Source organism: Entelurus aequoreus, linkage group LG20 (assembly GCF_033978785.1).
Source record: "Entelurus aequoreus isolate RoL-2023_Sb linkage group LG20, RoL_Eaeq_v1.1, whole genome shotgun sequence".
NCBI lineage: Eukaryota > Metazoa > Chordata > Actinopteri > Syngnathiformes > Syngnathidae > Entelurus > Entelurus aequoreus.
Genome location: NC_084750.1, coordinates 15,226,466 through 15,239,003, shown reverse-complemented (window position 1 = coordinate 15,239,003; position 12,538 = coordinate 15,226,466). Strand labels below are relative to the sequence as shown.

The 12,538-nt window shown below is 37.9% G+C and overlaps 1 pseudogene; it reads right to left on the bottom strand.

The window, feature by feature from the left end:
• Nucleotides 1–3,670: 3,670 nt before the first annotated feature.
• LOC133635943 (integrin beta-8-like) overlaps nt 3,671–12,538 on the bottom strand; it is an 86,757-nt pseudogene continuing 77,889 nt past the window's right edge.

Here is a 12,538-nt window from a genome sequence, read left to right as displayed (position 1 = left end):
CCTAGGGGTCGCTAGAGCGCAATTTTGAGTTTTGGGGTTCGGTTTTTTTTATTAGATGGCAATTTCCACCAGTCCTGATGTGTGTGAAAAGTTTGGTGAGTTTTGAAGTATTTTAAGGGGGTCAAATTACAGCTCAAAGAGGCAAAAATGAATTTTGTCTTGAAGGGGAAATTGCCAACTTCCTGTTGGTTTTTGCCGAGGATGTGAAATTATGAAATGTAGGTCTACTTCAGACCTACATAGAGGTTTTTGTTTCATGTCTCTACGACCTTCCTAGTGGGAGTTACAGGCAGTTTGTTTTTGTTTTTTCCTAGGGGTCGCTAGAGTGCAATTTTGAGTTTTGGGTTTTTTGTTTTTTCATTAGATGGCAATTTCCACCAGTCCTGATGTGTGTGAAAAGTTTGGTGAGTTTTGAAGTATTTTAAGGGGGTGAAATTACAGCTCAAAGAGGCAAAAATTAGTGTTTTTAGCACATTTTTGTCTTGAAGGGGAAATTGCCAACTTCCTGTCGGTTTTTGCCCGAGGATGTCAAATTATGAAATGTCGGTCTGCGTCAGACCTACATAGAGGTTTTTGTTTCATGTCTCTACGACCTTCCTAGTGGAAGTTACAGGCAGTTTGTTTTGTTTTTTCCTAGGGGTCGCTAGAGCGCAATTTGAGTTTTGGGGTTTGGTTTTTTAATTACATGGCAATTTCCACCAGTCCTGATGTGTGTGAGAAGTTTGGTGAGTTTTGAAGTATTTTAAGGGGGTCAAATTACAGCTCAAAGAGGCAAAAATGAGTGTTTTTAGTACATTTTTGTCTTGAAGGGGAAATTGCCAACTTCCTGTTGGTTTTTGCCTGAGGATGTCAAATTATGAAATGTAGGTCTACGTCAGACCTACATAGAGGTTTTTGTTTCATGTCTCTACGACCTTCCTAGTGGAAGTTACAGGCAGTTTGTTTTTGTTTTTTCCTAGGGGTCGCTAGAGCACAATTTTGAGTTTTGGGGTTTGGTTTTTTTTATTAGATGGCAACTTTCGCAGGTCCTGATGTGTGTGTCAAATGTGGTGAGTTTTGAAGCATGTTAAGTGGGTCAAATTGCAGCTCGAAGAGGCGGCCGGTATAATAATATTAAACCTTACAATAACAATAGGTCCTTTCGTCCCAATGCAAAAGGACTCGGCCCTAATAAAAGTGTGCATGAATGTGAACAGTAACACTGTATAAGACAATTAAACATGCTTATTTGGAGTACCGTGCCACTAGGTGGCGCCTGCGTACCACAGTTTGAGAATCCCTGCTATGTATTATTCCATATAAGGAGTGAAATGATACATGTGTTTGTAAGACTAATCATGGGATTGTACTCCTTATATCTTCCTGAGTCAGCATCTTCTGCTGTGGACATTTACGTTTTTCACCCAGAAATTCGTAAACATTTGTATTAAAACTAGAGATGTCCGATAATATCGGCCTGCCGATATTATCGGCCGATATATGTGTTAAAATGTAATATCGGAAATTATCGGTATCGTTTTTTTTATTATCAGTATCGTTTTTTTTTTGTTTTTTTGTTTTTTAATTAAATCAACATAAAAAACACAAGATACACTTACAATTAGTGCACCAACCCAAAAAACCTCCCTCCCCCATTTACACTCATTCACACAAAAGGGTTGTTTCTTTCTGTTATTAATATTCTGGTTCCTACATTATATATCAATATATATCAATACAGTCTGCAAGGGATACAGTCCGTAAGCACACATGATTGTGCGTGCTGCTGCTCCACTAATAGTACTAACCTTTAACAGTTAATTTTACTCATTTTCATTCATTACTAGTTTCTATGGAACTGTTTTTATATTGTTTTACTTTTTTTTTATTCAATAATTTTTTTTAAATTTATCTTATTTTATTTAATAATTTTTTTTAAATGTATCTTATTTTATTAAAAATTTTTTTTTAAAAAGGACCTTATCTTCACCATACCTGGTTGTCCAAATTAGCCATAATAATGTGTTAATTCCACGACTGTATATATCGGTATCGGTTGATATCGGTATCGGTAATTAAGAGTTGGACAATATCGGATATAATAAAATCATTTTATTTCATCTGCTTCTTTCTTTCCTCCACTTCCTCGTTACTCAAGATTAAAATGTAAGATTTTACAGCCCTGATATGATTATTAATGAAGAACAAACATTACATTTTATTAGAGATGTCCGATAACATCGGCCTGCCGATAAATGCTTTAAAATGTAATATCGGAAATTATCGGTATCGGTTTTTGTTATCATCAGTATAGGTGTTTTTTAATTAAATCCACATAAAAAACACAAAATACACTTACAATTAGTGCACCAACCCAAAAAAACTCCCTCCCCCATTTACACTCATTCACACAAAAGGGTTGTTTCCTTCTGTTATTAATATTCTGGTTCCTACATTATATATCAATATATATCAATACAGTCTGCAAGGGATACAGTCCGTAAGCACACATGATTGTGCGTGCTGCTGCTCCACTAATAGTACTAACTTTTAACAGTTAATTTTACTAATTTTCATTAATTACTAGTTTCTATGTAATTGTTTTTATATTGTTTTACTTTCTTTTTTATTCAAGAAAATGTTTTTAATTTATTTATCTTATTTTACTAATTTTTTTTAAAAAGTACCTTATCTTCACCATACCTGGTTGTCTAAATTAGGCATAATAATGTGTTAATTCCACGACTGCATATATCGGTTGATATCGGTATCGGTTGATATCGGTATCGGTAATTAAAGAGTTGGACAATATCGGATATCGGCAAAAAGCCATTATCGGACATCCCTAATTAAAACCAAAAACAGATGTCCACTGCAGAGGACACTGACTGGTTTCTCAGGAGGATATAGCAAAATGTCCAAAATAAATGTCCACTAGAGAGGACGCTGATTTATCAGAAAGCTACAGCAAAATAGGGACTAAAATGACATTTACATATGCAAAAAATGTTCACATTGTCATTGTGGGGTGTTGTGTGTAGAATTTTGAGGGGGGGAAATATTTAATTTGTGAATAAGACTGTAACATAACAAAATGTAGGAAAAGTGAAGCGCTGTGAGTACTTTTTTGGATTGCACTTATTTTGCTGGAACCTTCTGAAAACTGACGTCCTTTTTCCCCCCCATCCATCTTCTTCCGCTTATCCGAGGTCGGGTCGCGGGGGCAGCAGCCTAAGCGGGGAAGCCCAGACTTCCCTCTCCTCAGCCACTTTGTCCAGATTTTTTTCTCCAGCATTACAAAATATTATTGCAAAACACAAATGTCCACAGCAGAGGGCGCTACATGGCGACTCTCAGCACACTCTCATTCGTCACGGTTTACCTGACACATGAAACGTGACGGATTGAGGTCGGTCGCACGATCCACTTTAGCCGCCAGATGGCAGTAGAGTGTGGAATATATTCAAATGTGTTTTTGTGGCAATTCCAACTATGACCACAGCGCCAGTTGCTATGTAGGGTGGCGCTTTCCATCATTTTCAGCAGACTGCATTGCAAATTAATTAACCCCCCCCCCCCCCCCCCCTCTTCCTCTCACGTGAGATCCACCACGTGAATCACTTCCCTGCTGCAAAATCACAATATGGGACACACGATTATTCTTACAAACACATTTGGGATTTTATTCCAATACATGTTCCTAGGCCAGGGGTGTCAAACTCATTTTATTAGGGGCCACATTGCAATTATTGCGGCCCTCGGGGGCCACGTGCAACATCGATTACATAAGAACTTAAACAGAAGAGCATTTGTTACACCATTTGTTGATTATTTTTTACATTTATTTTCCTAAAGTAAAACAAATGTTTGGAACATCAGATCAAACTCAAGTGGAGAACTTTTGCAACATTTTGAAGGAACAAACACAATAACCAGGAAGTGCTGTTTTATTTACAGCCTTTAGCAGGCCACTTAAAATGATGTGGCAGTCCGCGATAAAACGACCAGGCATGCCACTATAAAATTGTGGGGTGCAACATTAAATGATGCGGCTGGCCAAATTTTTTTTAAAAAAGTGTCTGGCCGCATAAATAAAATGGGGGACCACATAAAATGATGTGACAGGCCACTCTAAAATTATGGGGCAGGACAACAATAAATGATGTGGCTGGCCACGTAAACAACATAGAGGACCACATAAAATGATGTGGATTAGATGATGTGGCGGGCCAATTTAAAATTATGTGTCAGGCCACATTTAAAGTATGTGGTGGACAACATTAAATGATGTGGTGGGCCACATAACATGATTGGGGGGGCACATAAAAAAGTTGTGGCTGGCTATATTAAAAAAAAAGTGAGTGGCCATGTAAATACAGAGGACAACATTAAATGATGTGGCGGGCCAATATAAAATTTTGTGGTGGACAACATTAAATGATGTGGTGGGCTACTATAAAATTAGATGGTAGGCCTCTATAAAATGATATGGTGGAAAACATTAAATTATGTGGTGGGCCACTGTAAAATTATGTGTCAGGCCACATTTAAAGTATGTGGTGGGCCACATAACATGATTGGGGGGGGGGGGCACATAAAAATGTTGTGGCTGGCTGTATAAAAAAAAGTGAGTGGCCATGTAAATACAGAGGACAACATTAAATGATGTGGTGGGCCACTATAAAATTATGTGGTGGACAACATTAAATGATGTGGCAGGCCAATATAAAATTTTGTGGTGGACAACATTAAATGATGTGGTGGGCCACTATAAATTTATGTGGTGGACAACATTAAATGACGTAGTGGGCTACTATAAAATTAGATGATAGGCCTCTATAAAATTATTTGGTGGACAACATTAAATGATGTGGTGGGCCAGAATAAAATTATGTGGTGGACAACATTAAATGACGTAGTGGGCTACTATAACATTAGATGATAGGCCTCTATAAAATGATGTGGTGGACAACATTAAATGATGTGGCGGGCCACAATAAAATTTTGTGGTGGACAACATTAAATGATGTGGCGGGCCAATATAAAATTTTGTGGTGGACAACATTAAATTATGTGGTGGGCCACTTTAAAATAATGTGGTGGACAACATTAAATGACGTAGTGGGCTACTATAAAATTAGATGATAGGCCTCTATAAAATTATGTGGTGGACAACATTAAATGATGTGGTGGGCCACTATAAAATTATGTGGTGGACAACATTAAATGATGTGGCGGGCCATGATAAAATTATGTGGTGGACAACATTAAATGATGTGGTGGGCCAATATAAATTTAGGAGACAGGCTATTATAAAATGTTGTGGTGCACAACATTAAATTATGTGGTGGGCCACTATAAAAATTTTGTGGTGGACAACATTAAATGATGTGGTGGGCCACAATAAAATGATGTCGTAGACAACATTAAATGACGTAGTGGGCTACTATAAAATTAGATGAAAGGCCTCTATAAAATTATGTGGTGGACAACATTAAATGATGTGGCGGGCCATAATAAAATTATGTGGTGGACAACATTAAATGATGTGGTGGGCCAATATAAATTTAGGAGACAGGCTGTTATAAAATGTTGTGGTGCAAAACATTAAATTATGTGGTGGGCCACTATAAAATTATGTGTCAGGCCACATTTAAAGTATGTGGTGGACAACATTAAATGATGTGGTGGGCCACATAACAGGATTGGGGGGGCGGGGGGGTGGGGGCACATAAAAATGTTGTGGCTGGCTGTATAAAAAAAAGTGAGTGGCCATGTAAATACAGAGGACAACATTAAATGATGTGGTGGGCCACTATAAAATTATGTGGTGGACAACATTAAATGATGTGGTGGGCCAGAATAAAATTTTGTGGTGGACAACATTAAATTATGTGGTGGGCCCCTATAAATTTATGTCGTGGACAACATTAAATGACGTAGTGGGCTACTATAAAATTAGATGATAGGCCTCTATAAAATTATGTGGTGGACAACATTAAATGATGTGGTGGGCCAGAATAAAATTGTGTGGTGGACAACATTAAATGATGTGGTGGGCCACTATAAAATTATGTCGTGGACAACATTAAATGACGTAGTGGGCTACTATAAAATTAGATGATAGGCCTCTATAAAATGATGTGGTGGACAACATTAAATGATGTGGCGGGCCATAATAAAATTATGTGGTGGACAACATTAAATGATGTGGCAGGCTAATATAAAATTTTGTGGTGGACAACATTAAATGATGTTGTGGGCCACTATAAAATTATGTGGTGGACAACATTAAATGACGTGGTGGGCTACTATAAAATTAGATGACAGGCCTCTATAAAATGATGTGGTGGACAACATTAAATGATGTGGCGGGCCATAATAAAATTATGTGGTGGACAACATTAAATGATGTGGCAGGCTAATATAAAATGTTGTGGTGGACAACATTAAATGATGTGGTGGGCAACTATAAAATTATGTGGTGGACAACATTAAATGACGTGGTGGGTTACTATAAAATTAGATGATAGGCCTCTATAAAATGATGTGGCGGGCCATAGTAAAATTATGTGGTGGACAACATTAAATGATGTGGCAGGCTAATATAAAATTTTGTGGTGGACAACATTAAATGATGTGGTGGGCCACTATAAAATTATGTGGTGGACAACATTAAATGACGTGGTGGGCTACTATAAAATTAGATGATAAGCCTCTATAAAATGATGTGGTGGACAACATTAAATGATGTGGCGGGCCATAATAAAATTAAGTGGTGGACAACATTAAATGATGTGGCAGGCTAATATAAAATTTTGTGGTGGACAACATTAAATGATGTGGTGGGCCACTATAAAATTATGTGGTGGACAACATTAAATGACGTTGTGGGCTACTATAAAATTAGATGATAGGCCTCTATGTGGTGGACAAATTTAAATGATGTGACGGGCCACGATAAAATTATGTGGTGGACAACATTAAATGATGTGGTGGGCCAAAATAAAAATGACGTGGCAGGCCAATATAACATTTTGTGGTGGACAACATTAAATGACGTGGTGGGCTACTATAAAATTAGATGGTAGGCCTCTATAAAATGATATGGTGGACAACATTAAATGATGTGACGGGCCACAATAAAATTATGTGGTGGACAACATTAAATGATGTGGTGCGCCACTATAAAATTATGTGGTGGACAACATTAAATGACGTGGTGGGCCACAATAAAATTATGTGGTGGACAACATTAAATGACATAGTGGGCTACTATAAAATTAGATGATAGGTCTCTATAAAATTATGTGGTGGGCAACATTAAATTATGTGCTGGGCCAGAATAAAATTTTGTGGTGGACAACATTAAATGATGTGGTGGGCCACTATAAAATTATGTGGTGGACAACATTAAATGACGTAGTGGGCTACTATAAAATTAGATAGGCCTCTATAAAATTATGTGGTGGACAACATTAAATGATGTGGTGGGCCAATATAAATTTAGGAGGCAGGCTATTATAAAATTTTGTGGTGGGCTACTATAAAATTAGATGGTAGGCCTCTATAAAATGATGTGGTGGACAACATTAAATGATGTGGTGGGCCACTATAAAATTAAATGGTGGACAACATTAAATGATGTGGTGCGCCACTATAAAATTATGTTGTGGACAACATTAAATGACGTGGTGGGCCAATATAAAATTATGTTGCAGGCCAACATAAAATTATGTGGTGGACAACATTAAATGACGTGGTGGGCTACTATAAAATTAGATGATAAGCCTCTATAAAATGATGTGGTGGACAACATTAAATGATGTGGCGGGCCATAATAAAATTAAGTGGTGGACAACATTAAATGATGTGGCAGGCTAATATAAAATTTTGTGGTGGACAACATTAAATGATGTGGTGGGCCACTATAAAATTATGTGGTGGACAACATTAAATGACGTGGTGGGCTACTATAAAATTAGATGATAGGCCTCTATGTGGTGGACAAATTTAAATGATGTGACGGGCCACGATAAAATTATGTGGTGGACAACATTAAATGATGTGGTGGGCCAAAATAAAAATGATGTGGCAGGCCAATATAACATTTTGTGGTGGACAACATTAAATGACGTGGTGGGCTACTATAAAATTAGATGGTAGGCCTCTATAAAATGATATGGTGGACAACATTAAATGATGTGACGGGCCACAATAAAATTATGTGGTGGACAACATTAAATGATGTGGTGCGCCACTATAAAATTATGTGGTGGACAACATTAAATGACGTGGTGGGCCACTATAAAATTATGTGGTGGACAACATTAAATGACATAGTGGGCTACTATAAAATTAGATGATAGGTCTCTATAAAATTATGTGGTGGGCAACATTAAATTATGTGCTGGGCCAGAATAAAATTTTGTGGTGGACAACATTAAATGATGTGGTGGGCCACTATAAAATTATGTGGTGGACAACATTAAATGACGTAGTGGGCTACTATAAAATTAGATAGGCCTCTATAAAATTATGTGGTGGACAACATTAAATGATGTGGTGGGCCAAAATAAATTTAGGAGGCAGGCTATTATAAAATTTTGTGGTGGGCTACTATAAAATTAGATGGTAGGCCTCTATAAAATGATGTGGTGGACAACATTAAATGATGTGGTGGGCCACTATATAATTAAATGGTGGACAACATTAAATGATGTGGTGCGCCACTATAAAATTATGTTGTGGACAACATTAAATGACGTGGTGGGCCAATATAAAATTATGTTGCAGGCCAACATAAAATTATGTGGTGGACAACATTAAATGACGTGGTGGGCTACTATAAAATTAGATGGTAGGCCTCTATAAAATTATGTGGAGGACAACACTAAATGACATGGCTGGCTAGATTTTTTTTTTAAGTGAGTGGCCACATAAATAATGTGGCGGTCCACAATAAAATGATGTGGCGGACAACATTAAATGGCGCGGTGGGCCACATAAAAAGGATTTAATGGGCCACATTACAGGGTGCATCACATAAAATGATTTGGGGGGCCACATGAATAACATGGAGGACTACATAAAATGACATGGCGGGCCACATTAAAATTGACATGGCGGGCCTTGAGTTTGACAGCTGTGACGTAGGCAATGAGACATGAAACACAAGAGCAAATAAATAGACTTGAATGGAGCAGCTATTGCTGTAAACATCATTGCTTCAATACAAGAACTAGAGGAGGTCTAATAGTGCAAGAGGACTCCTTCAGAGGGTCCACCTGGGATCTGAGTCCAGGTGAGTTGGTACCCGACACTCAGGAGATGTAGCAGATGCTCGACAATACAGCGCGAGGTCACATGTCACAGGTCACATGATCATGCTGTGTCGAGGTCACATGATCATGCTGTGTTTACATTTGCATGGCGATTCCAGTGGATGGCTTTCTGCTCCCTTAATGCAGGGACACGTCAGTAGTATAATATATATATATATATATATATATATATACATATATATATATATATATATATACATATATAATGTCACACAAGTGCAAGTCTACTTCAAATCACAGGAATCTGCTCTTCCCGGGAACACAGCATGAGGGGAAAACATGTAGAAAACAACAATGAATAATAGAGCAAAAAAAGGAGTGGACTTCAAGCACTGACTACATGGAGAAGGACAAACACGTCGTACCTCATCATGACCACCAGAGGGCAGCCTACGTTGGAGATTTGGAGAGTGTGTGGCTCGCAGAGACCCAAACAAACTGCAATAATATTATCAACACACGCACACACACACACACACATACACACACACACACACACACACACACACACACACACACACACACACACACACACACACACACACACACACACACACACACATTCTTGTATTTGTTACCTTCTTGAGACCTCAGACAAATGCCTACCTCTTTAGGACCAGCCTTTCTAGCTGTATAAAGATGTGTATTTACAACATTAATAATATATACATACTATGCAAATATAAAAAAGGTAAGCTTTTAGTTATTTTTTTTGTTTGTAATTGTTTTTTAACCATTGTTATTACAGTATGTCTCTATATACATATTTATTTATTTTTGTATTAGTCTTGGCCAAAGGGGGCGCATTTAAATTTCTTACACACACTTGTTATTTCATATGTTGACCAGAGGAGGAACACTTCAAATGTTTACACACACTTGTTATTTCATATGTTGGCCAGAAGGAGAGCACTTAAAAATTTTAAACACACTTGTTATTTCATATGTTGATCAGAAGGGGAACACTTTTAAAACCGACACACATCCCTCCTTTTTGGGACCACCCTCATTTTGATGGGTGTCACCAGCAGGGGGTGCAAATGAGACATTCTCTATGAGATGCAATGTTATTGGGACCATGATTTATGTCATCACTTGTTAGGTACTTTTCCTTGTTGATGTCTCAAGAAGGGTAAAATACAAGAACACACACACACACACACACACTCTTGTATTTGTTACCTTCTTGAGACCTCAGACAAATGCCTACCTCTTTAGGACCACCCTTTCTAGATATATAAAGATGTGTATTTACAACATTGATAATAAATACATACTATGCAAATGTTTGTAATTGTTTTTTAATCTTCATTATTTACTTCAAGTTATTACAGTATGTCTCTATATACATATTTATTTATTTTTGTATTAGTTTTGGCCAAAGGGGGCGCATTTAAATTTCTCACACACACTTGTTATTTCATATGTTGGCCAGAGGGGGAGCACTTCGAATGTTTACACACACTTCTTGTTTCATATGTTGACCAGAGGAGGAACACTTTAAATGTTTACACACACTTGTTATTTCATATGTTGGCCAGAAGGGGAGCACTTCGAATTTTTAAACACACTTGTTATTTCATATGTTGATCAGAAGGGGAGCACTTTTAAAACCGACACACATCCCTCCTTTTTGGGGCCACCCGCATTTTGATGGGTGTCACCAGCAGGGGGTGCAAATAAGACATTCTCTATTCGATGCAATGTTATTGGGACCATGATTTATGTCATCACTTGTTAGGTACTTTTCCTTGATGTCTCAAGAAGGGTAGAAATACAAGAACACACACACACACACACACACACACACACACACACACACTTTCTTGTATTTGTTACTTTCTTGAGACATCTGAAAAATGCCTACATCTTTAGTACCACCCTTTCTAGATGTATAAAGATGTGTATTTACAACATTAATAATAAATACATACTATGCAAATATAAAAAAGGTAAGCTTTTAGTTGTTTTTTTTGTTTGTAATTGGTTTTTAATCTTCATTATTTACTTCAAGTTATTACAGTATGTCTCTATATACATATTTGATCTTATTTTATTAATTTTGGCCAAAGGGGGCGCTTTTCAATTTCTTACACACACTTGTTATTTCATATGTTGACCAGAAGTGGAGCACTTTTGAAAGCGACACACAGTCAATTTGAAAAATCCCTCCTTTTTGGGGCCACCCGCATTTTGATAGATGTCACCAGCAGGGGGTGCAAATGAGACATTCTCTATTAGATGCAATGTTATTGGGACCATGATTTATGTCCTCACTTGTTCGGTACTTTTCCTTGTTGATGTCTCAAGAAGGGTATAAATACAAGAACACACACACACTTACATAAATTAGAGTGATGACTCCTGTGCTCTTGGATCCACAATACTGGCCTTCGCAGTCCCAACGCATGGCTCAAGGATTCCATCAGGCTTTTTTTTTTTTTTCTACAACCCCACCGTCAGACTGGCCGGGTTGGATTCACACGGACCTCGCCACGGACGAGTCCGTCGCCCTTCTTTCCGGTCCCACCACCGTCACTGCCAGGGCTCGCCGAGGGGCATCTTGACGTGGACGGTCATCTCCACCGCGTGGTCAGGCGGTCGCTCTCTCCTGTAGGTGACCGTTTTCTCGTTGCTCGTCGGGATGTAGGCCAGCTCCTGAAAGATGGGATAGGAACACGCAGAGGTCAACCCCCGATGAGGCCGTGTCGACCCGAACATGAGACGCCCCTTCTTATTCAAGACTCATTTTGGAGGACTCGTCTGTCACTGGTTGTGGTAGACATTTATGTGTTGTTCGTATGCTTATATTAAGTTAAATTAATTATTTGTTGTTTGATGAATACTTGTGCCTACTGCACTTTGACGTTGGTCATTGTGGTGGTGTTTGATGGATGCTTGGGCCTACTGCGCTACTGCACTTTGGTGTTGGTCATCGTAGTTTCGGTAGCCATTTTTGTGTTATTTATATTTCTCTAAAACTGCATTTATTAAGTTATTTATTTTTTGAATTAGAAAGTCATTTACATTCCGTGTCATTTACAGCACCTGTGACAAAAGCACAGAGGGGTGCACAGGTGACACTGATTGGACAAATGTCGGGTGGAGAGACTGTTTTTTGAGCACTTGAGCTTAGTTTTGTTTATAACTTTATTTGTAGTTAAATTTGTTTTTGTTAAACTTGGAAAGAAAATATTTTGGGTTTTTTTGCAAAT